General features: G+C 40.9%; 2 long non-coding RNA genes across 4 annotated transcripts in view; one reads left to right on the top strand and one right to left on the bottom strand.

Moving 5' to 3' along the window:
• The first annotated feature begins 12,672 nt into the window (after window positions 1-12,672).
• The window catches only part of LOC107663000 (uncharacterized), a 19,361-nt gene continuing 10,224 nt past the window's right edge, over window positions 12,673-21,809 (top strand). Inside the window, exons 1-2 of the long non-coding RNA XR_001631271.1 lie at window positions 12,673-12,742; window positions 15,324-15,330. This is a non-coding gene — a long non-coding RNA (uncharacterized LOC107663000). The remainder of the gene's footprint in view (window positions 12,743-15,323; window positions 15,331-21,809) is intronic.
• Window positions 12,726-21,809, bottom strand: part of LOC107662999 (uncharacterized) — a 17,074-nt gene continuing 7,990 nt past the window's right edge. Inside the window, exons 2-3 of one of the 3 annotated variants that reach the window (XR_001631269.1) lie at window positions 14,438-14,442; window positions 12,728-12,805 (exon numbers count right to left, since the gene is read on the bottom strand). This is a non-coding gene — a long non-coding RNA (uncharacterized LOC107662999). Of the gene's footprint in view, window positions 12,813-14,437; window positions 14,443-21,809 lie in introns of all 3 variants that reach the window. The other 2 variants (XR_001631268.1, XR_001631270.1) reach the window with 2 other exon arrangements.

Here is a 21,809-nt window from a genome sequence, read left to right as displayed (position 1 = left end):
TGACTTCTGGAAGCACCTCTTTTAGGAGCTTAGATTGAATAGGGTCTAACATACATGTTGTAGGTTTTGATGATTTGACAAGTTTATACCATTCCTCCTGTCCTATAGCAGAGAATGAGTGGAATTGTTCCTCGGGGGATCTATAGTGCACTATCTGATGTGAGACTGTGGCTGACGGCTACATGTTTAGAATTTTATCTCTAATAGTATTAATCTTGGAAGTAAAGAAGTTCATAAAGTCATTACTGCTGTGCTGTTGCAGAATGTCTGCATGTGTTGATGCTTTATTTTTCATTCATTTAGCCACTTTATTGAATAAATGCCTGGGGTTGTGTTTGTTTTCTTCTAAGAGAGATGGAAAGCAGATCTAGCAGTTTTTAGAGCTTTTCTATAAGTAGAAGTTCCCACCATGCAATACAAAATACTTCTAGTTTTGTTTTCTTCCAGCTGCGCTCCATTCTCAGGCTGCTCTCTTTAAGGCGCGAGTGTGCTCGTTATACCATGGTGTCGGACTGTTTTCCTTCATCTTCTTTAATCGCAAAGGAGCAACCATATCTAAAGTGCTAGAAAAGTGTAATCATCAGGTTTTAGCCAGGTTTCTGTCAAACAGAGCACATCTAGGTTATGATCAGTGATCATATAATTTACAAAAAGTGATTTTGTAGAAAGGGACCTGCTATTCAATAAGCCAAGCTTTATCATTTGTTTATCCGTATTACATCTGTTTTTTATTTGTTGAACATAAATTTAATTACGTTTTTTGTATTTTCTAGTTCAGAGTGATATCTAGGTGAAAGTTTCTATGTGCTGAGAATTAACTGATTTCTGTGACATGAAGCGGCTAGCAGACGGTCGGTTTAGCCAGTCTGTCTGCTTCCTGACCTGGGCCCCAGTTAGTCAAGTACAAACTCTAAGACTATGTGCCATATTTCTGTTATTTTTAGTGATCTCCGTCTAGCGAAGTCTAACATCATTAGCGCCGGCGTGAATAACAATCTTACTGTATTTACGTTTAGCATTAGCCAGCACTTTTAAATTTGCCAAGATGTCAGGCGCTCTGGCTCCCGGTAAACATTGGACTATGGTGGCTGGTGTCTCTATTTTCACGTTCCGTACAATAGAATCGCCAATAACTAGAGCACTTTGATCAGGTTTCTGAGTGGGTGCGTCACTGAGTGGGGAAAACCTGTTTAATGTTTTGATCAAAAGCCGTATCTAGAGCCCTCACATTCTTACTGTCCTCAATTAAAGTTTGGATGCACGTCTCTAATTCTGAAATCTTCTCTGTCAGCCTAATTTCCCTGCATTTATCACGTGAATCCCTTGTTGCTGACAGAGAGAGATAAACTATACATGTGGCAAGCGGTGCAAACAACAATAGCAGGAGAAGAAGCCATTACTCACCGTGATTGATGAATGATTCTTACTTACCACAGTTGTTTGATGAACTTGTGAAAAAACGGAGTGAGAGAGAGAGAGAAAAAAAGAAAACAGCAATAGGCGCAAATGGAAACGCTAATGACAAGCTAACCGGCTAATGAATGCTAACGCACTGCAGGTGCGCTGCACTCGCGGTTTTAGAATAAAAGTGAACGATCAAATTAATCAGATTAGGTTGAAAGATAATATCAGAAATATGGTGGGAATTAAGTTATATTTTATCACTTTAAACAACAGAGAGTGATAGTATAGATAGAGATTCTACAGAAAAGCAAGGCTACACAGAGCTACAATCACAAACTCAATCTGATTTTTGACTAGGAAGATCTTTATTTGGAGATATCTGCATTTAGCTTTTTAACTAGGAAGAATTTCAATGCAGATATCTGCAATTAACAACGTGACTAGTCAAAATTCCTTTATAGATATCTAAAATGTGAATGCAAATACACCTTTGTTAAGCCCCTCCTTAAACATTTTATTAACCAATCCTAGCTTGGAAACTGTTGTCATCCGCCATTTTGTCTAAGAGTTGTATAATAAAGGTCCTGCGTCTTTGGGTCATTTTAAACTGTTTTATACAGAAGTAATTCAAAAGTATGGGAATATAAATGTAGCTGGAGCATGTGTAAAAGTGGTAGACTACACAGAGAGGACTCAGACAGGCTTTTGTCCTATTCGATATCGTAATGTTGAGACGTGTGTGCTGTGGATTAAACTGTGTTAGCCTTTATTTACAAACGAACACGTAAAATCAGTAGCTAAGGATTTGTATAGGTTTCATGTCAACATTTGATATAATGTTAAAAGAATACATTGGCGCTCATCATTACCATTGAACATAGCAGAATATCATCATCATGGATCTCTTGCTATAATACAATACAATACTCCCACCTTGTGGGCTATTTCCTATGGAAGCTCGTTTCCTCCACTAAATAAAGAAATTATGAATAAATAAATAAATAAATAGCGACTTTTTATCTCACAATTCTGACTTTTTTTTTCTCAGAATTGCAAGATATAGCTAAACACAATGCAAAGATTTGCGAGTTACAAAGTTTATAACTCGCAATTCTGAGAAAAAAAAAAAGTGTAAGAAAGTGTAAGATAAAAGGCTGCAAATTACTTTTATTTTTTAACGACAATAGCACATATATCCAATTTTTATGCGTTCCGGCAAGTTTTTGCAATTGAATGTTAATACAACAGTAGTACTATCTTCTTTCCTACCATTTTTACTAGACTGCAAACGCTTCACTTCTGTCACCATTTCATTCTTTATCTGTGTCTTTAATACTTCTTCAGATAAGGACACAGGCACCCCCAAGATTACTCCTTTAAGATTATCAAGTTCCCCCGGTACATGACATTTGACTGCTGCACCACCTAGTTCTTTGATCTTTAACGCATTCTCTTGTTGCTTTCTATTTACACAAAAAATGAGGACGCGATTGTTTGATAAGTACCTTGCAGAGTTAACATTGCCTAGTACTTTCTTTATTATTTTCGTAAATTTCATTGGATTGTTGATGTTTTCGATTTTTCCGGAAAATGCTACTATTACTTTATATTCCACCTCCATTTTCCTGGTTTTGTTATTTCCTCCTATCTCTGTGATATTGTCATCCGACTCAGATTCTCTATTTTTTCGTTTGTTTGATGCATCTGGTACCTGAGACCATCCCTCACTATCAATTATTGAAGAATCATCTTCATCATCCATACTACCTGCATCCATCCTCTCCAGTCTCAGCACAGTTGATGCTAACCCGCCAAAAAAATGGATTCCGCCAGCATCCCTGTGTGACCAGTTGACTGCCTCGGTAACTGAGCTCCTGCCGATCCAGACCACTACAAGAGAAAAAATGATTCCTTCAATGTGGACGGCATGTTGAAGAGCTTTTGAGCCTCTTGGAGCCTCTGCACAGTAACGAGCGGCAGGTGCGAGTGATCACTTCACTCGATCAGGCTCCCGAAGTCCCTCTTCAGTGTCTCCGTCTGCCGCAGCTTGGTGTTGTTAACCCCCGCGTGAAGCATGACCGCTCCGGGGCTCTCGTCGCCCTTCAGGATCGCGGGTATCTGTGCAGAAACATCGAGAACACGAGCACCAGGGAAACAGTGAGTGTGCACTTTACCTTTTACTTTTTTATCTTTCCCAACAGTACCAAACAAATCAGCATCAGCTTTAGGAAGGGGTTGTAAAGCTTTAGTCTGGGAACGTGTAACTACGGCACACAATTTGTATGTTAAACCAACCAAATCAGTTAAACAAGGAAAATCTTTCCCGATCACCACGTCATATGCTAATTTCTCAACTACGTCCACCCTTATCAGGCATGCCTGTTCATCAATCACCATAGAAACATCAGCAGTTGGATAGATTTGTTCATCCCCATGTACACATCATAAACATACAGTATCACCATAGTTCAGAATTTCACAATTCAACAAGTCAGATTTCACCAAAGTTTGGGTACTACCTGTATCAACAAGCGCCTGAGCAGGTTGACCATTAACAGTTACCGTTATAAGGTGGCTATATTTCTCTGTAGGTTTTGATGGTACACCAAGGCCCTCAATCCTGGGAACATAACACGTTAGTTCCTTTGGGTTTCCTTAAGGGACAAAGAGAGGCCATATGTCCAGGTTTTTGACAATAAAAACAGATCAGAGTTCCATTAGAATATTTACCAGACACAGTCACAGTCTTATCAATAGGTTCCTCAACTTTACCCTTGCCCACAGTACCTTTGTTGGTTCGTGGTGGATCTCGAAGTGCAGCCATGTATCTCTCCGCCAGCCTTGCTGCTGCTTCTCCAGTCTGTGGTTGATTTTCTTTAACCCAGACTCTCACGTCTGGACACAACACTCGCAAATACTGTTCCAGTATGATGGTTTCCCCCAGCTGTTGCTTGCTCTGTACTTCCGGTCGCATCCACCTCTTATACAAGCCTTTGATGCGATTGTAGGTTTCTCTTACACTCTGTAGGGTATCAGAGCGAATCAGACATTTTAAGATGTGATCAGATTGGTGTTGAACAACCCAAAGAGCCGAATTCCACAGAAAGGCAGAAGACAACAGGATGTTCATAAATGAGATCCTAGCACCAGCCAGTCTGAAGCAAGCCTAACCAACCAACCCTTTCACAGAACAGCTTTCAACATTAACACAAAAGAACACACTGATCATAACAACTCAGGAAGGAGATTGTCAATTTTGGGGCAAGTAAGCAAGATTAATGGTCAAAGACACAGCATATCATGACCATCACATGAGGAAAAGCATTAGTAGAAACTGCGTTGGGTGGTTTCCCCCACCTAGAAGACAAGAAACAGACTGAGATTCTTTAGGAGACCTTTTAACCTCTTTGGTCTTCACAAAGCATGTCCTTACTTCCACAGAATGGCACAGAAACTGTCTTTCATGTATATATGCACCTAAATGACTCTAAAAGGACTTATGAGCAACTAATAATTTCTATGCATAACTAATCATTATGTATGTAACCCACACATTCCGTTCAGAGTTTCGTGTTCTGAGTTAAGTTTTGCCGCAACTCCGTGTCTCCGAGTTCACCTCGAGTCTGTGACCGACCGCTTCAAAACTTCAACCAGCCCACAACTCCGCATCTTCAGCCAACGCCCAACCACTGACTCCCAAGACTTCCAGCCAATCAGCAACCGCGGGAAACCCCCTTTTCTGCAAGGAAGACAACAAAGGGAACCCCCGTACACAGGCAACGTAAGTACCTCCAGATTCTAGCTGAATATTCCCTATAAAATCTTAAATGATTCCCTTTGAGCTAAATTGACCAGTTTCCCTTACAACTCTCTCCAGTTTGTACCGTCAGGCTCCTGAAATGCAGATGATATGTCTCCTCGGTCACGTTGTATTTGGCCAATACTGCAGCCTTGATGTCATCATAGGAACCAGAGCATTGTTCGTCCATGCTCGAATAGGCCTCCAAAGCTTTACCTGTCAACAAAGTTACCACTCGGGCTGCCCACTCGTCGGTTTGCCACCCCCACGTTCTAGCAATACGTTCGAACCACACGAAGAAACTCTCCACATCCTCACCTTCCACAAAGTCGGGAATTCGAGGTTCATGATAGCGTCTGAAAGATGCTACAGGTGGTGGAGACATAAGTGGCACATGGTCTTGAGGTTGAGCACGAGGAAGTTGCAGAAGCACTGTTCCTCCTCCTAATGACTGCGGAAATGTTCTGGATGTTGGTAAGGGATGGTGGTGAGTAAGTTGGCTGGTCTGTTCAACTGATCCCCACTCAGTCTGGGGTTTCTGGAAGATAGTAACCTTTAACCCATTCAGTTCATCAAATAATATCTTTTCATTCCTTTGTTGTTGCTTCATGAACTACCTCATTTCTAAAAGGAAATCTTGATCCACCGGAATACTCTCTGCACCATCTCGAGGGGTACTGACTTTTCCGGTCTTTGGTCTCACCACAGGTTCTGTCTCAGGCTCTTGCACACTCACCACCTGAAACAAGTCAGTCACAGCTTCCTCAGGTGCCCCAGCCACCAACTCCAAATCACCCGCTTGAGCTTCAACAGTGTCCTCCTCTCCTTCAGAAAACAGGATTGGGTGAGCTCTGGTACTCCTTTGAGGACCTCCCTGCTCTCTAGTAGTCATCTTGAAGTTTGTCACTTGCCTCTTCTACTGCCGGTTACTCCACAAAGACTCCATATCCCACTTCTGACACCATTTGTTGTAGGATGGTCGGTGTTTTTAATTCCACGTGCCACAAATTCCAAAAAGGTGTAACAAGGACCATAGCAAAATGTCCATTGTAAATAAAGAATTTACCCAGGGGGGAAAAACCCAAACATAAGAATAAAAGAGAAAAAAAAAACTAACAAAAGAAACTGTTTAAAATACAACTCCATACATAACAAAAATGGGATACACAGTTGGCTACTGGTCCAACATACACCCTTTCTCCCCTCTTCCAAACATTTCCTGCTCTTTTATAGTTTTAATCTCCTCCTTCATTTTCAAACTGACCAATCGTAACCCCTCATCAGTTACTAGCTGTACATTCTACATGTTACAGAAGATTTATTACCTTACAGACAATACCTTGATAATCATCACCTCTAACAAGTTGTATTATTACCTTGAAAATCATCAAACATATACACATTCATGAAATTTAGGCCTAAACATTCTTAATGGACTAACTCCTCCCCTTCAGGCTGACATATAGTCGGCTTCCTGTTTGCGGGCCCCTCCTACTAGACAGCTCCAGGAACTGGTAAGACAAAGAGACATGAATATTAACATAAAAAACATTGTTTGCCCAACTTATAACAGTCACCATGGAATGTGCACCTTTCATGTGACTGCCACTTAAGTAGAACTAACAAAAATAAAGGTCTTACAAAACAGTTTGGTCTGTTTTTTTTTTTTTTGTTGAAACATGAGTGCTACATCACACCATGGCAAATCCTTAAATTAATGGTATTCAGAAAATAAACAAGAAAGAAAAATATAAGTAGCCATGTAAAACATACAAGCTTATGTAAAACACAGTGCCATTAATTACAAACAACATTTATTTTAAACACCAGCCTAAACAAATGTATTTGAATCGAAACAGAAACTGTACCGACGTTGGGCTTGTGCATCTCTCATTCGGTCTAAAGTTTCCATATTTGCTATGTAATATTTGCATGCTAAACTATTTATGTAAATCAGCACATACAGAGAAATGCATTTGGAATAACGGCAAGTAGACAGGTTCGATACTGCCTTTATATTGTACAACAAACAAATTAAATGAAGCAGAATAACTTTTTATATGTTTGGTTGACTGTGTGTTATTTTGATAATGAACAGGCTGCGATGTCAAGTTAGCAATGCCAGGACTGAGATGTTGCGTGAGCGTGCGAGGCGTCATTTTATACTACAGATAATTAGGATAATATGTCCTAAGGACATCATATGAAACGGGGAAATTATTATTATTTTTTTTTATTTGTGTACATTCAAAATGACTGCAAAATTCATCCCTTTGAAAAATAAAGAAAACAACAGAATGCGCTTCTTTATTATCCTTTCTGGCACATGCCACAAACATGAACCAAAATACAGCTGACGCGTCTACTCATAAAAGTCAAGTCACCTTTATAGCGCTTTATACAATACTGGTTGTGTCAAAGCAGCTTTACAGAGCCAAACAGTAAAATAGTTTTCAATGATGCAAGAAGAAGAAGAAGTCTACATTTATATTATTTGACGTTAAATGCATTATATAATCGCGTTGGAATACATCACAGCATGTTTCACGATTTAAAAAAAAAAACGTGACTTACATTCCAAAAAATAAGCTATAGCAAATTATTTTGTGAACCCCTGGCACTTTGAGAACCGCTGGTCTACACAGAAAAAAGCCCTTTCTAGGCTCTGCCACGGTGCGGGTTGTGTCGAGCCATTTGTTACTCTGGTTGTTTGATGAGAAAAAGATTAAATGTAGTTGCATTTTAAAAGTTAAAAAACTTCAGATTAAAAAAGTTAAATGTAATAAATGCATTAAAAATCCGTACACCTATAGCAGCGGAGGACTTTTATTCTGCCGCGTGAAACTGAGGAAGAACCAGATGCTGCATCCCAATCATAGACTGTAAAAAAACATGGACGTAGTGTCCGTGACGTCACCCGTAGGTTTCTAAAGAGCGTTTTTGAAGCTCAAAGTGGGCGGAGCCAGCCATCGCCATCTTGGCAGCGCGTCACCGCACGTCACTCCCAGATAATCGAAAATGGGCAAAGAGGCGGGAGCTGGTTGCTGAAACCACGCCCACCTAGCTCGACGGTGGTGACAGCAGCAACAATCCACCTGTCACTCAAGTGGCCATGCCCTTAATTATTCAGAATTTTAAGGCTTAATATAATTTAAACGGATGAGTTATAAAAAAATTCACCCCCCCTCACATTTGTCATGAAGGGCAAAATTAGCTACATAAACCAAAATAATTTTTTGAACCAGGCTGTAAACATGTTTTTTTTCTGCTGTAAAGTTGGGTATTTTAACATGGGGAGTCTATGGGATTGACTCCCTTTTGCAGCCAGCCTCTAGCGGCCAGTTGACGAATTACAGTTTAAGTCACTTCCGTGTTGGTTTCATGAGAGAGACCGGAAGGTTGCCGCTCGGTCCCAATGTGCCTACTTATACTACGCCCTCAAAGTATGTACTCTTTTGGTGAAGAAAAGGTATGCACTTTTGAGAGTGTAGTAGAAGAGTAGGCAAGCTTTGGGACATACTATCACGTCACACAATTGCATCTTTAAAGGACCGCTCTGTCGCACCTGTTACACGCACCCTGTCACTGTAAACTGGCCTGTCAATCATCTTGTCACAGTTAACATCCTTCACATTTCATTTACTTTAACTTCCTACCGTATTGGAGAGAAAAGAAATAGCTTGTTGATCTGCCAGTCTTTCATGCGGAGAACTCTGCTCATATTTTCTGCATGATGCTTTTAAAAGTTAACGACCAAATGGATGTTTATAAAAGTTCACATTGCTGTTAAAGATGAAATATAACACGGATAACAATAAATTTTTTTTTTCTTTTTACCAGGTTAAATGCTGATTATTAGTAACTCACACCCCTTTTTGTAAACCTCTCCACCTAACTGTTGATCGCGCGCATCTGCCACGTTTGTAGTTTTTCTAACGCGTTTTATTCGTGTTTGTAGTTCTGGATTGAATCCTTCGCCAAAGCGCAATGGATTGTGGGCAATTTTAGCCATTAGAGTGTGCACGGATCCACACTTCAAAAATCGACCTGAAATAGTAGACCATCTGGGGACTTTTGGCATACTCTTTTCAACATACTATGCTTTGGGACACACTTATTATAATTTCACATACTATTTAGGATAGATAGTATGAACACTGGGACGCAGGGAAAGACTGTAAAAAAGGGAAGAACTGATGATGGCAAGATGTTCGGCTGACCAATCAGCAGAAAGGGGCATTTCATTCCCGCCCACGTGTAGAAATCGAATATTCAAACTGTTTATTAATTTTTCCACCCCTGAACGAAAAACGAAAAATCAAGCTGATTTAATCCTTGTTTGTTTGTTTGTTTTTTTTTTAAAAGGAAAAAAACTAAAAATTAGCCGTTTTCTCATGTTTCTTTTTTTTAAATCAAAAAACGAATGAACGAATGATACACGGGTCCGTAATCCGTGTATCATTCGATCATTCGTTTTTTGATTTCATATTGAAAGTAGAAAAATTAGAAAACGGCTCCTTTATCATTTTTTCATTTTTTTCCAAAAATTGAAGTCGCTTTTTTTATCATGCTACATAGGCCTACTGTGATTTATTCCAAAGTGATTTATATGATGCATTTAACGTCAAAAAAACCTAAATGAAGCCTTTTAAAAGACAAGTATTCCCTGTGGTTCATTTTTGTGGCATGTGCCAGAAAGATGCTCAATGAGACCGAGACACACTAAAGCAGTGCATTCTGTTGTTCTCTTTATTTTTCAAAGGCATGAGATTTTGTAGTTATTTTGAATGTAACGTTACACAATTAAAAATATAAATTTTACCATACGACTATAACTTGCCATTTCGGTTTGTTTCTCACCAAACCCTCAGTATGCCTTCAGAATGCTTGGAATATACGCCACGAGATGCATAGGATTATTTAATGACAGATATGCATCTGCTTAAAAAAAAAAAAAAAAGTCTCCATTCTCTGCCATTAAATTGGCAAGTGCCAGCAGGACATTTTTGTGTTATTAAGTAATAAGCCTTTAGAACAACATTAAGGTGAATATTCACTCTAGTTCACACAGTTTCAATAAATTGCGATGGGTTAAATAAACTCAATAAGCAGACAGACGCGACTACAGTCAAGTGCAGACCAGTATTGAAGTGCACAGGAAATAAGCAGCAGTTATATTTAAAGCAGTTTAAATTAATATTGAGTACTGATTGACGTTCACTTGGATTTTTTTCCCCATCGAGGGGAAATAACTTAATACTCTGTCATTTATAGTTGTATGGTAAAATGTATATTTTTAATTGTGTAACGTTACGTTCAAAATAACTACAAAATCTCATGCCTTTGAAAAATAAAGAGAACAAAAGAATACGCTGCTTTAGTGCGTCTCGGTCTCCTTGAGCATCTTTCTGGCGCATGCCACAAACATGAACCACAGCTAATACTTGTCTTTTAAAAGGCTTCATTTAGATTATTTGACGTTAAATGCATCATATAAGTCACTTTGGAATAAATCACAGTAGGCCTATGTATCATGATAAAAAAAGCGACTTTACAGTCTGGAAATACTTTAGGCTATATCATTTATTATTGTTAAGCATATTATAAACATGTTTGAGCAGGTATTTGCAAACAGAGTATTTCACAGTAAAGACTGGTCTAAACATTCTTAGACATTACTTTTATATCGGCTAAACATTACTTTTATATCGTATTGTTTATAGAACATAAAACCATCCTCACGCCGTGCAACATTTAGATGCAATGAAAGGTTGCCTATCATTTTTCAAACTCTTGCACTCAATTTCACACATTTTAGTCTGGAATTATAGTTTGGGTAAAGTCCAACTAGTAAATGCGTTCAAGTTTATGTCACATCAACACAGTATCTAATGCCAATAAGAAACATTACTTACTCAGTATAAAATATCTCCTCCGCTGGCTCAAGTTGCGCTCGCATTCTGTTTGTGGGGTAAACAAAGCTTATACCTCTCAGCACGTCTTCTTCTGATATAATTAAATACAGGCTTTTTCCTCTCAGCGCATCTTCTGAGATAATTACAAGGCGTATTCCTTTCAGAGTCTTCTTCCAAAAACGAAAAGTAACCGAGATGAACATGTTGCTGCTTTGTTTACGGATGATGTGGGCGTTTACATGCGCGTGCGTCTCACGTGGATGTTTAGAATCTGAAAAGCGCGATCGGCGCGTGGGCATGACCGCATTAGAGATAATGAGTTGAGACGGGAAAACTGGACATCGCATTGGTTTCATACGGATTACTTTAACAGATAATATTTGTTTTGGACGTGACTTACTTCATTTAAAAGCAGACATTTCAAGATTTCTATACATATATTTCTCATGTCTTTGAGGCAAGTATTCGCGGAGATTCATGTTGTTTTATTTACATGTCTGTGAAGAGAGGTGACAGAGACAGAGCTGGCAGAGAACGCACCCTGTTTATTTTCTTTATTTTACTAAAGCACGCTGTTCTGTTGTTATTATGACTATACACAAATAAAAGTAGACCCTTTGCAGTTTCAAACGATAACTTATTCTTATCTGTACGATCAAAACTGGCAGAGTATTTTTAGTTCTTTTCGCGGTCATAAAGAAAATAGGAGACAGACCACTCTGGTGGCACCACTTAAAGCACACATTAATGAGTTACTTGAACAGGGTGTAGTTCAGCCTAGTAGTAGTCCTTATTCATCACCCATCGTGGTAGTGCGTGGTAGTGCAGTGCCAAGTGGTTTTCTACTCTTGACTTGGCTAGTGGGTATAATCAAGTACCTTTGGCAGAAAGAGATAAAGACAAGACTGCTTTTTGCACAGCCTTTGGTCTTTTTTAATATAATCGGATGCCATTCGGGTTATGTAATGCCCCTAGTACTTTTCAACGATTGATGGAAAGACGATTTTCAAGTTCTTTTAGGCAGCACTTTCAGCAGCTAGAGATGGTTTTGGAGCGGCTCCAACAGAATAATTTGAAGTTGAAACTTCAAAAGTGTAATTTTTTCCAAAAAGAGGTCAAATATCTTGGTCACATTATCTCCCCTCATGGTGTTTCCACTGATCCTGAGAAAATTAGCGCAGTTGCCAATTGGAAGCGCCCAAGTAATCTGTTTGAATTGCGTTCCTTTTTGGGGTTTGCTTCTTATTATAGAATGTTTGTCAAAGGGTTCGCTCAACATGCAGCCCCGTTGCACAGATTAGTGGGGGTGCTTCAGGAAAAAGGGAAGAAGCGAAGTTTTGGTGCTAACACTTTCTTGGAAGGGAGGTGGACAGAGGCCATGGAAAATGTGTTTTTGACTTTAAAGAAGTTGTTGGTGGAAGCTCCAGTGCTAGGGTATGCTGACTTTTCTAAGCCGTTTGTTCTAGAGATTGATGCGAGTCATGTGGGACTTGGGGCTGTGCTGTCACAGGAGCAAGAGAGGCGGCGACGTCCTATTGCCTATGCTAGCCGGGAAAGATAGAGAAAGAGCTATCAATTTGTCAATCCTTTCCGTGTCCGGGCCAGGTGAGGTTTCCCGTGTTGAGTCAAATTAAGCCGCAGGCTCCACTCATGGTGGTGCCCTTCCGTCAATTCCTTTAAGTTTCAGCTGCGCCCTTCAGAAAGAAATATGTCTAACTACAGCTCAATGAAGTTGGAACTGTTGGCTCTGAAGTGGGCAGTGTCCGAGAAGTTCCGCGAATACCTCTTGGGTGCCAAGTTTGTAGTGTTCACAGATAATAATCCTTTAAGCTATCTTCAAACTGCAAACTTGGCTGCAGTAGAACAGCGTTGGGTATCCCAAATGGCTTTGTTTGATTTTGAGTTGAAATATCATCCTGGGGCAGATGCATTATCTCGCCTGCCAGGAAATTTAAGTCCAGATAGTGTGAAGGCCGTGGTATCTGGTATAACCCTTCCTCTGGAAATGTCATCAGTCCCGTGTTTAAGCTCCGTTTCTGATTGTATTGTAGCTTCAGAGATCACAGCCATGCCCTTTCGTGAGAAGGCTGATATGCAAGCTTTTCAAGCTGTAGATCCGCATATTGCTGCATTTATGCATTACTGGGAAAGAGGGTCGGTCCCGATGCGAGAGGAAAGAAATAGGTAGCCTAAGGAGGTACGGGAATTGATTCGTCAGTGGAAACGTATTCGACAGAAAGATGGAGTTTTGTATAGGGTGGTTTTTCTGCCACCAGGCAAACTAAGAGTACTCCAGGTTCTGTTGCCTGCAGTTTTAAGACAAGAAGTGCTTGAGGGTCTTCATGACCATCATGGCCATCAAGGTATAGAAAGAACAACAAATCTTGTGAGGGAGAGATGTTTTTGGCCCAACTCACATTATGATGTTGAACAATGGTGTATCAAATGCTCACGTTGTGTGGTAGCTAAGGCAGTACTCCCCAAAGTTCGCACCACAATGGGCCATTTGATGGCATCCAGGCCTTTGGAAATTCTCGCCATTGATTTTACACTTCTAGAACATGCTAATAGTGGTTGTGAGAATGTCCTGGTGGTCACTGATGTATTTTCAAAGTTTACCCAGGCTTATCCAGCTAGGGATCAGAAGGCCAGTACTGTGGCCCGCATTTTGACTGAGAACTGGTTTTATGTTTAATATTAATATATTAAACATAATATATATATTAATAGAATATTATAATTCTGACTTTCTGACTTCTGATTAACAAAAGCAAAAAATGCCTTTAACACTAGCTTGATCTATTCTTTTTCTATTCTATCTGTTTTCTTTTTATTTATTATATGATTTACAAAAAAAAAAGATTTTTGTTGACTTTTGAAGGGGGGGGGGATGTAGCAGGAATTAGGGTACTGTCCCTTTAAGTGGGCAGGAGAAGTAACAAGACGGAGGGTTTTAAGTCTCGCGGTGGCAGACAAACTATCGTTTGTTCTCGGTTCCCCGTGTTGCACTCCCTGGTGTTGGTGCATGGAAGAGCTGCATATGCGTGTGCGGTCTTTGACTTTTGAAGGGGGGGGGGATGTAGCAGGAATTAGGGTACTGTCCCTTTAAGTGGGCAGGAGAAGTAACAAGACGGAGGGTTTTAAGTCTCGCGGTGGCAGACAAACTATCGTTTGTTCTCGGTTCCCCGTGTTGCACTCCCTGGTGTTGGTGCATGGAAGAGCTGCATATGCGTGTGGGGTCTGCTAATTAATATAAGTAAGTGCTTTGTGTGTTTTTAGAATTCACCCGAATTTGCACTTATATGAGTTGGATCTTTACCGTTGCTTGGAAGAGCTACGTAGGTGTGTGCATGTGGTTCCGACTAATTGATGTGAGCAGAGGTTTCGTAATCATTTTAAATGTATATGAATATGCACATGTAAACATCCAAATGTAATGTTACCTTAGGATTGTCTCTGTGCTGAGGGTGCACTGAAGGGTTGTGTAATATTTTTAATACATTAGTTGTGTTTTAAAATTCAGAGTTGTTGTGCACAGCATCTCCTCTTCAATGTGGTGATTGGCTTCTACAGTCTAGCACAGTGTCTTCTCCCCCTCCATTGAGGTGGTTTGCTTCTACAGCCTAGTCCATTATATTGTTTGAGGTATGAGTATTTTATATTAAGAGGGTATTTAATAATTGTTGTTATTGTACAATAATTATTTTTTTATGTAAAATGTTTTTGTATGAATATTTTAATTAGTGGTGTTTATTAATTGTGTTTATAATGTTCATTAAGTATGCAACATGTTTACTGAAGACAAAATGTTACGTTTAAATTACAGGCTTTATACGGATTGCTGCGCTTGTGCACCACTTTTTTCTTTTCCAACCATTGTGTATTGGTTTTTGTTTATTCAATTGTTCATTGTAATTAGCCTACTGAAGATATTCCAGATTCCGGTGATCCGTATAGACTATAAACGGATGATGAGCTCCTTCAAGCCAGTGCCTCCATTCCTCCAGGGCGAGCTTGATGGCGAGTAGTTCTCTATTCCCGATGTCATAGTTTTGCTCTGCTGAGGTTAATTTCCGGGAGAAGAAGGCACATGGATGGAGTCGAGGTGGGTTGCCCTGCTGCTGTAACAGGACGGCTCCTACTCCGGATGTGGAGGTGTCAACTTCAACCACGAATGGTCTTTTTGGATCGGGATGCACCAGGAGTGGAGCCGTGGTGAACGCCTCTTGGAGTTGTTTCATGGCTGTAGTGGCTTCGGAGTTCCAGGACAGAGACTTGGACTTGCCTTTCAGGAGATTTGTTAATGGTGCCGTGATAGAATTGTAGTTCAGGATGAATCAACGATAAAAGTTGGAGAAACCTAGGAATCGTTGGAGTTCTTTAATGGTGGATGGGAGGGGCCAGGTCTTGATTGCTTCCACCTTCCTCTCATCCATCTTTATGCCATGAGCACTGATGTGATAACCTAGGAACTTGATGGACGGTTGATGGAAGGTGCATTTCTCAGCTTTGAGATATAATTGATGTTCACGGAGCCGGTGGAGGACCTCCGAGATGTGCTGGTGATGTTCGGCCTCGTTCTGGGAGTACACTAGGATGTCGTCGATGTAAACCAGCACAAAGCGGTGGAGGTACTCCCGGAACACCTCATTCATGTAGCCCTGGAATACAGAGGGGCATTGACAAGACCATACGGCATCACCAGATATTCATAGTGTCCTGTGGGTGTCACAAAGGCTGTCTTCCACTCGTCCCCCTCACGTATCCGGATGAGGTTATAAGCACTCCGGAGGTTCAACTTGGTGAAGATCTTGGCCCCACAAAGCTGTTCCAGAGCGGATGGGATGAGAAGAAGGGGATATCTGTACTTGACAGTGATCTTATTGAGGGACCGGTAATCAATACAAGGCCTCAAGCCTCCGTCCTTCTTAGCCACGAAGATAAAACTGGAAGCAGCAGGGGACGTGGACGATCGGATATATCCTTGTTGTAGAGCCTCAGAAATGTACTCCTCCATGGCCTACCGGTAATCAATACAAGGCCTCAAGCCTCCGTCCTTCTTAGCCACGAAGAAAAAACTGGAAGCAGCAGGGGACGTGGACGATCGGATATATCCTTGCTGTAGAGCCTCAGAAATGCACTCCTCCATGGCCTTCTGTTCAGGGATGGAAAGGGAGAAGATTTTACCTTTGGGCACTGGTTCATCAGGAAGAAGGTCGATGGCACAGTCCCATGGTCTGTGAGGTGGTAATTGGGAGGCTCGTGTCGGGCAGAATACATCACGGAAGGGGGCGTAGTCGGTGGGAATTTCAATGGAGCGATTTTCAAGGGGACTTTCAATGGATGTGGAGTTAACTGGAAGCACTGGAACGGACGGGACTGGTTTGAGTAGTTCGGGAAAACAGTCTGGAAAGCAGTTGTTACCCCACTTCAGAATCTCTCCGGTGGACCATGAGATAGATGGATTATGGGACACGAGCCATGGGCGCCCCAATACTATCCCTGCGGTGGAATCCTCCAGAACCAATAAACAGATCCTTTCCCGGTGGAGCTGACCGACTTGTAACCAGATGGGACCCACACAATATCGAACTCTTCCTCTCACAAGGGACTTGCCGGTTATCGATTGGATCTTGTACGAGATGTCATTGAGTCTCTTCTTAAGTTGGAGTTGGTTACATAAGTCAGCGGAAATGAAGTTGCCGGCTGACCCAGAGTCGAGGAGGGCATAGACTGAAACACAATGAAGAGGAGTTGCAATCTGAACAGTAGTGGTTAGAGGTTTTATATTGACTGAAGAGGTAGAGACCACACTCACCACGGGTCGTGGAGGACGAATGGGACATGCCCTTATTACATGTCCGTCCTTGCCACAGTATAAGCATAATCCCTGGGTCAGCCGGCGTTGACGTTCCTCCGACGAGAGGCGGGCATTGTCGATCTGCATAGGTTCAGGATGTGGTTCTGGAGGACTGGGGTATTCTGGCTGGCAGAGAAAGTTGGATGGCTTTTGGCACAAATGTTCCTCCATACAGCTCTGAATCCGATTGGCAACACGGATGGAGAGTTGAAGGAAACGCTCTAGCCCCATAGTGTCGTCGTAGGCGGAGAGATGCAACCGTAGCGAGGGCTCCAGTCATTGATGGAAGGTGGTCAGCAGGGAGCGCTCGTTCCAACCACTAGAGCGGCTAAGGTACGGAAATGGAGAGTATACTCCCGAATAGACTTCTGACCTTGTTTTAAATTATATAACTGCTCACCAATTGAAGCATCTCCAGCGGGCCGTCCGAAAACTTCACGGAAATGAGTGAAGAAAAAAAAATGACTCTGCCCATTGTAACGCTCGACCTGTTAACAAGGTTAGAACATATGCAATTTTAGCTCTTTCTGTGGGGAAGCGATGTGGTTGCATCTCTAATATGAGAGAACACTGCATGAGAAAGCCATTGCATTTCTCCGCCGAGCCAGAGTAGGGCGCTGGATTGACCATGGGACTGGCGGGGTAGATCGGGGCCGAAGAAGAAATACTGGTTGCAGGATCCGAGGCAGGTGCTGGTGCAGGCGTCGTGGTGGTTTGACTGAGAACTCTTCTCATAGCATCCACCAGCTCCTGGAATGGGTCAGGGTCTGTTTGACTCATGATGGTTGAGGTCTGGTCTTCTGTAACGGGAAGTCAGACTCGATACACAGGTGAGTTAGAATCAAACAGACAGGTTTATTGTTCAGGATGGAGATGATCAAAGACGTCGTGAGTATTGCACACTTAGAGTCTTGAACGGACTTGAAGAGGATACTGACAGTTATATTCTTGATTACCAGGTCGGAGGGAGACAGAGAGGATCGGGGTGTTTCCAGGAACCGGTGTAACAGAGCTGGATGCAGGTAAGTAGACGGAGCACACACACACACAGGAACACACGAGGGAACCACAGGAGATCAAGGAGTCGTGGATCAACAGATAAGTAATACCGCATAGGTTTGAGTCCTTTTCCACTTGGGAGACCAGATGATGTGGCTGTGTGAACTGTGTGTTCTTATAGTGCTGTGTGGGTGATTGGTGAATGACAGTCAGGTGTGTGTGATTAGTATTCCGGTGATTGTGAGCGCTGATAGGTGAAAGAGCCTGGCATGTCCGTGACACCTACAGAGGTCCATTCAATGTTCATAAGCTCATTTGAGCTTTATGATTGGCCATACTATTGTAATCTTATGGTCTTGACTGTTGTGTTTTTTTGTTGAAGTTTCTATGTACTGAAGTTTTTCTTTTCTTTGGTTGTGGAGTTTCACGTTTGGGTTGAATGATTTTGTTTGATGTGTTCAATTTTTGGTTGGGTTTTTCTGTGTTAATCTTTGTTTCTTCAGTACAATGGTTATTTGATGCAAGAATTTCTTCAGTTAAGTACCATATTGTTGCTCCATCATAGAGGTTTAATCTTCTGGTGGACCTCTGTTTGTTTGTTTGTTTGTATTTTGTTATTGCACGACCAATAACAATAGAATTTAACCATAATATCGTTGTTAATGTGTTGGCTAATGAACATTGTTATTTAAATAAAATTAACCGATTGCAATCTGAGTTTTGGTTCTTTCATTTGAACCGCCTGTGCGGGAATTAGTAACGTCAGATCCCCCTTTCCTGTATAAATTGGGGTGGCGTAGTCATATCTTAACCTTAGGGTTATAAAAAAATGTATCATACATAGGTGGTCTCGGTTACACACACACACATATATATATATACTGTATATTTGTGCCATCCATTGCTATGGCGCAAGAGCGTTCCCTTTATGATCACTAAAAGCTGTCACTTATCTTAGTTCATCGCAATCTCACAAATTTATGTTATAATTAATAAAGTTCTCAAAGCTGCACAATGAATCTCTTATTTACATCGTGTCTACACTTTGTTATAATGAGATGATTCGTGCTGAACATAACACCTGAACAAAAACTGTGGCGATTTGAGCGGTGAATGGATTCTAACTTAAACGCCTGATTGGCTGAAAACTCTGCACGTAATAACCTAGAACACTGTCTAATCCACTGCGTTCTCAAAACTCTGGCAATTTGATAATACCTAGAATATCAAAATCAACTGCGGGTGGCAGATCTTTCTCCTATTTAACGCCCAAACTCTGGAATTTTTATTTATTTATTTTTATTTATTTATTTAGTCATTTAGCAGACGCTTTTATCCAAAGCGACTTACAAATGAGGACAACAGAAGCAATCAATTGTAGTATTAAAACAACTAAAAACAGAAAAAGCTAAAAAGCTAAAACTTTATAAGTACTGCTTATACACATTTTAAAAATAAAGAAATTAAATAAAAATGACAAATGCATACAACAAAATTTCAAACCTTAACATTTAAATGAAAAACAAAAAATAAAGCTAAAAACAATTCAAAATATTAAAGAACAAAAGGTATGAGTATAATAATGATTCTAACCTAACACTAAGCCAAACACCAAAAAAAAAACAACTACATATATATGTATGTACAACCATACACACATACATATATATATACATACACATTTATAAATTCAATATATATATTATTTCATTTCCATTTAGATTATTCAAGTATTAAAATAACTCTATAAATTAAATAAAATTAAAACTTAATAAAAAACCTATACAGACATAATAAATTCAGACATAATTTAACTAAAATGAGGAGCAAGGAGCTTTAATTGTGCACGAAAATTTGTTGTTCATAAGGGGGGAAGAGGCAAGAAATTGACTGAAGAACGCAGGAAAAAGTGACTTGTAAACCTCCTTCTGCGGTCAGGAGGAGCCGAGTCAGATAATGCTTGTGTGTGTTGTAGTGAATTTTGCTTTCGCCAACCTAGGGAGGCGAAATAGTGTGGTGATGGATAATTGTTTACGTCACCAATGACGTTATGATATTTGGATCACGTGTTAACTAAGGTGTGGTTATGAGTACATCACATAAGAAAGATTGGTGGGATCTCTAACTTGTAGAACCTCTTTCTGTATCATCAACACAAGGAAAACACAAATGTAATAAAATAGATTTTATTAACAAAAGATAGACAAGAGTAATCAACAACTACTAAATGAATACATAATTCATAAATGAAATAGGAATAAAGTGCATAAGATGCATAAAAGGCAAGTGATTATGTTATGCAGAAGGTCCTTAGCCTGGAACACGCAAGCAAAGGTACCTTGGAGGGAAGGTTTGCTCACTGGAGCTTAACCTTGTTGCAGATGTCTGTGTGTCTTCTACCTCTCTGGGCTAAAGACTCAGAACTTGGTCAATCCACTTTGTCTCTCTAGGATGGAGACTCAGGACGTGCTGCATCTGTTGTTGTCTCACGGGACGAAGACTCTAATTGAAGTCTGAACGGAGATTATCTCTTTCCTCACAGGCTGGAGGCTCAGAATGTGGTCGTGTCTGTTGCTGCCTCGAAGCTGGAGGCTCAGGACTAGGTGTCTGTTATTGCCTCTTCCCTCACGGGCCAGAGGTTCAGAACGTTGGTGATCTGTTGCAGTCCTTTCCTTGACAGGACTCGGACTCAGAATGGAGGTTGATCTGCTATTGTCTCACCCTTGCAGGCAGGAGACTCAGAACGGGTTGTTTCTGTTGCTGTCTTCCTGGTAACAGGACTCAGACTCAGAACAGTGTATCTGTTAACGTCTTTTCCATAGCAGTACTCAGACTCATAACTTGCTCTGTTAGTGTCTTTTTTGGCAGGACTGAGACTCAGAACGGAGGTTGATCTGCTATTGTTTCACCCTTGCAGGCAGGAGACTCAGAATGGGTTGTTTCTGTTGCTGTCTTCCTGGTAACAGGACTCAGACTCAGAACAGTGTATCTGTTAACGTCTTTTCCATAGCAGTACTCAGACTCATAACTTGCTCTGTTAGTGTCTTTTCCCTGACAGGACTCAGACTTAGAACCGCTTGTATCTGTTACAGTCCCTTCTTTGACAGGACTGAGACTCAGAACTTGTAGCTGTTATTGTCTCTCCCTTTCGGGACACAGACTCAGTACTGGTTTATTTGTTAGTGTCTCACCCTTGTAGGCCGGAGACTCAGATTAAGGAGTGTTTTTTGGGAAGGTACCTTTATCCCTTTCCGATGAGGAGGGGATTGCAATCTGGCGCTTCTCCATTTCCAGGCTGTGATTAGCTGTTTCCATCAGAGTGGGGGGACACGGTGTGGCCCACCCTTCTTTCCTCCTGTGGAACTTATTTGCATAGTCCAAACACAAAGTTTTAAAAGTGTCACTAATGTTTCACCAATGCATTATTCACTTACCAAACCACAACCAGAATACCTTCGGCAATGTTACGAACACATTAAGTCCAAACATGATGGAAGAAGACTGAACTGTCATGCATGCATTCATTTGTCCATTAACAGCTGAGTTTGTGTAAGATGTTGCACTACACGTCGCTGTCACTGAGAATACTTATTTCTCTGAAGAAGTATGAGATGTGTGTGTTGTAGTTTGCATCAGTTTAAGGTTTGAGAACATAGTTATTAATGGATTTGGATGGAACTTTGTGATCTCTCTTTGTTTCACCCACTGCTGCTGCATCCAGAGGTCCTAAGGAATTTTTAAGGCGGTCACAGGCCAAAACCTTAGGAATCAGTCTGTTGGTGGGTGAAGGGCAGAAACTGCATTTTGACCAATGAGAAGTCCTGTCCTTCCC

This window comes from Sinocyclocheilus anshuiensis, unplaced genomic scaffold, assembly GCF_001515605.1.
Source record: "Sinocyclocheilus anshuiensis isolate Anshui unplaced genomic scaffold, SAMN03320099.WGS_v1.1 scaffold2205, whole genome shotgun sequence".
Lineage (NCBI taxonomy): Eukaryota > Metazoa > Chordata > Actinopteri > Cypriniformes > Cyprinidae > Sinocyclocheilus > Sinocyclocheilus anshuiensis.
This window is presented reverse-complemented; position numbering and strand designations above follow the sequence as displayed.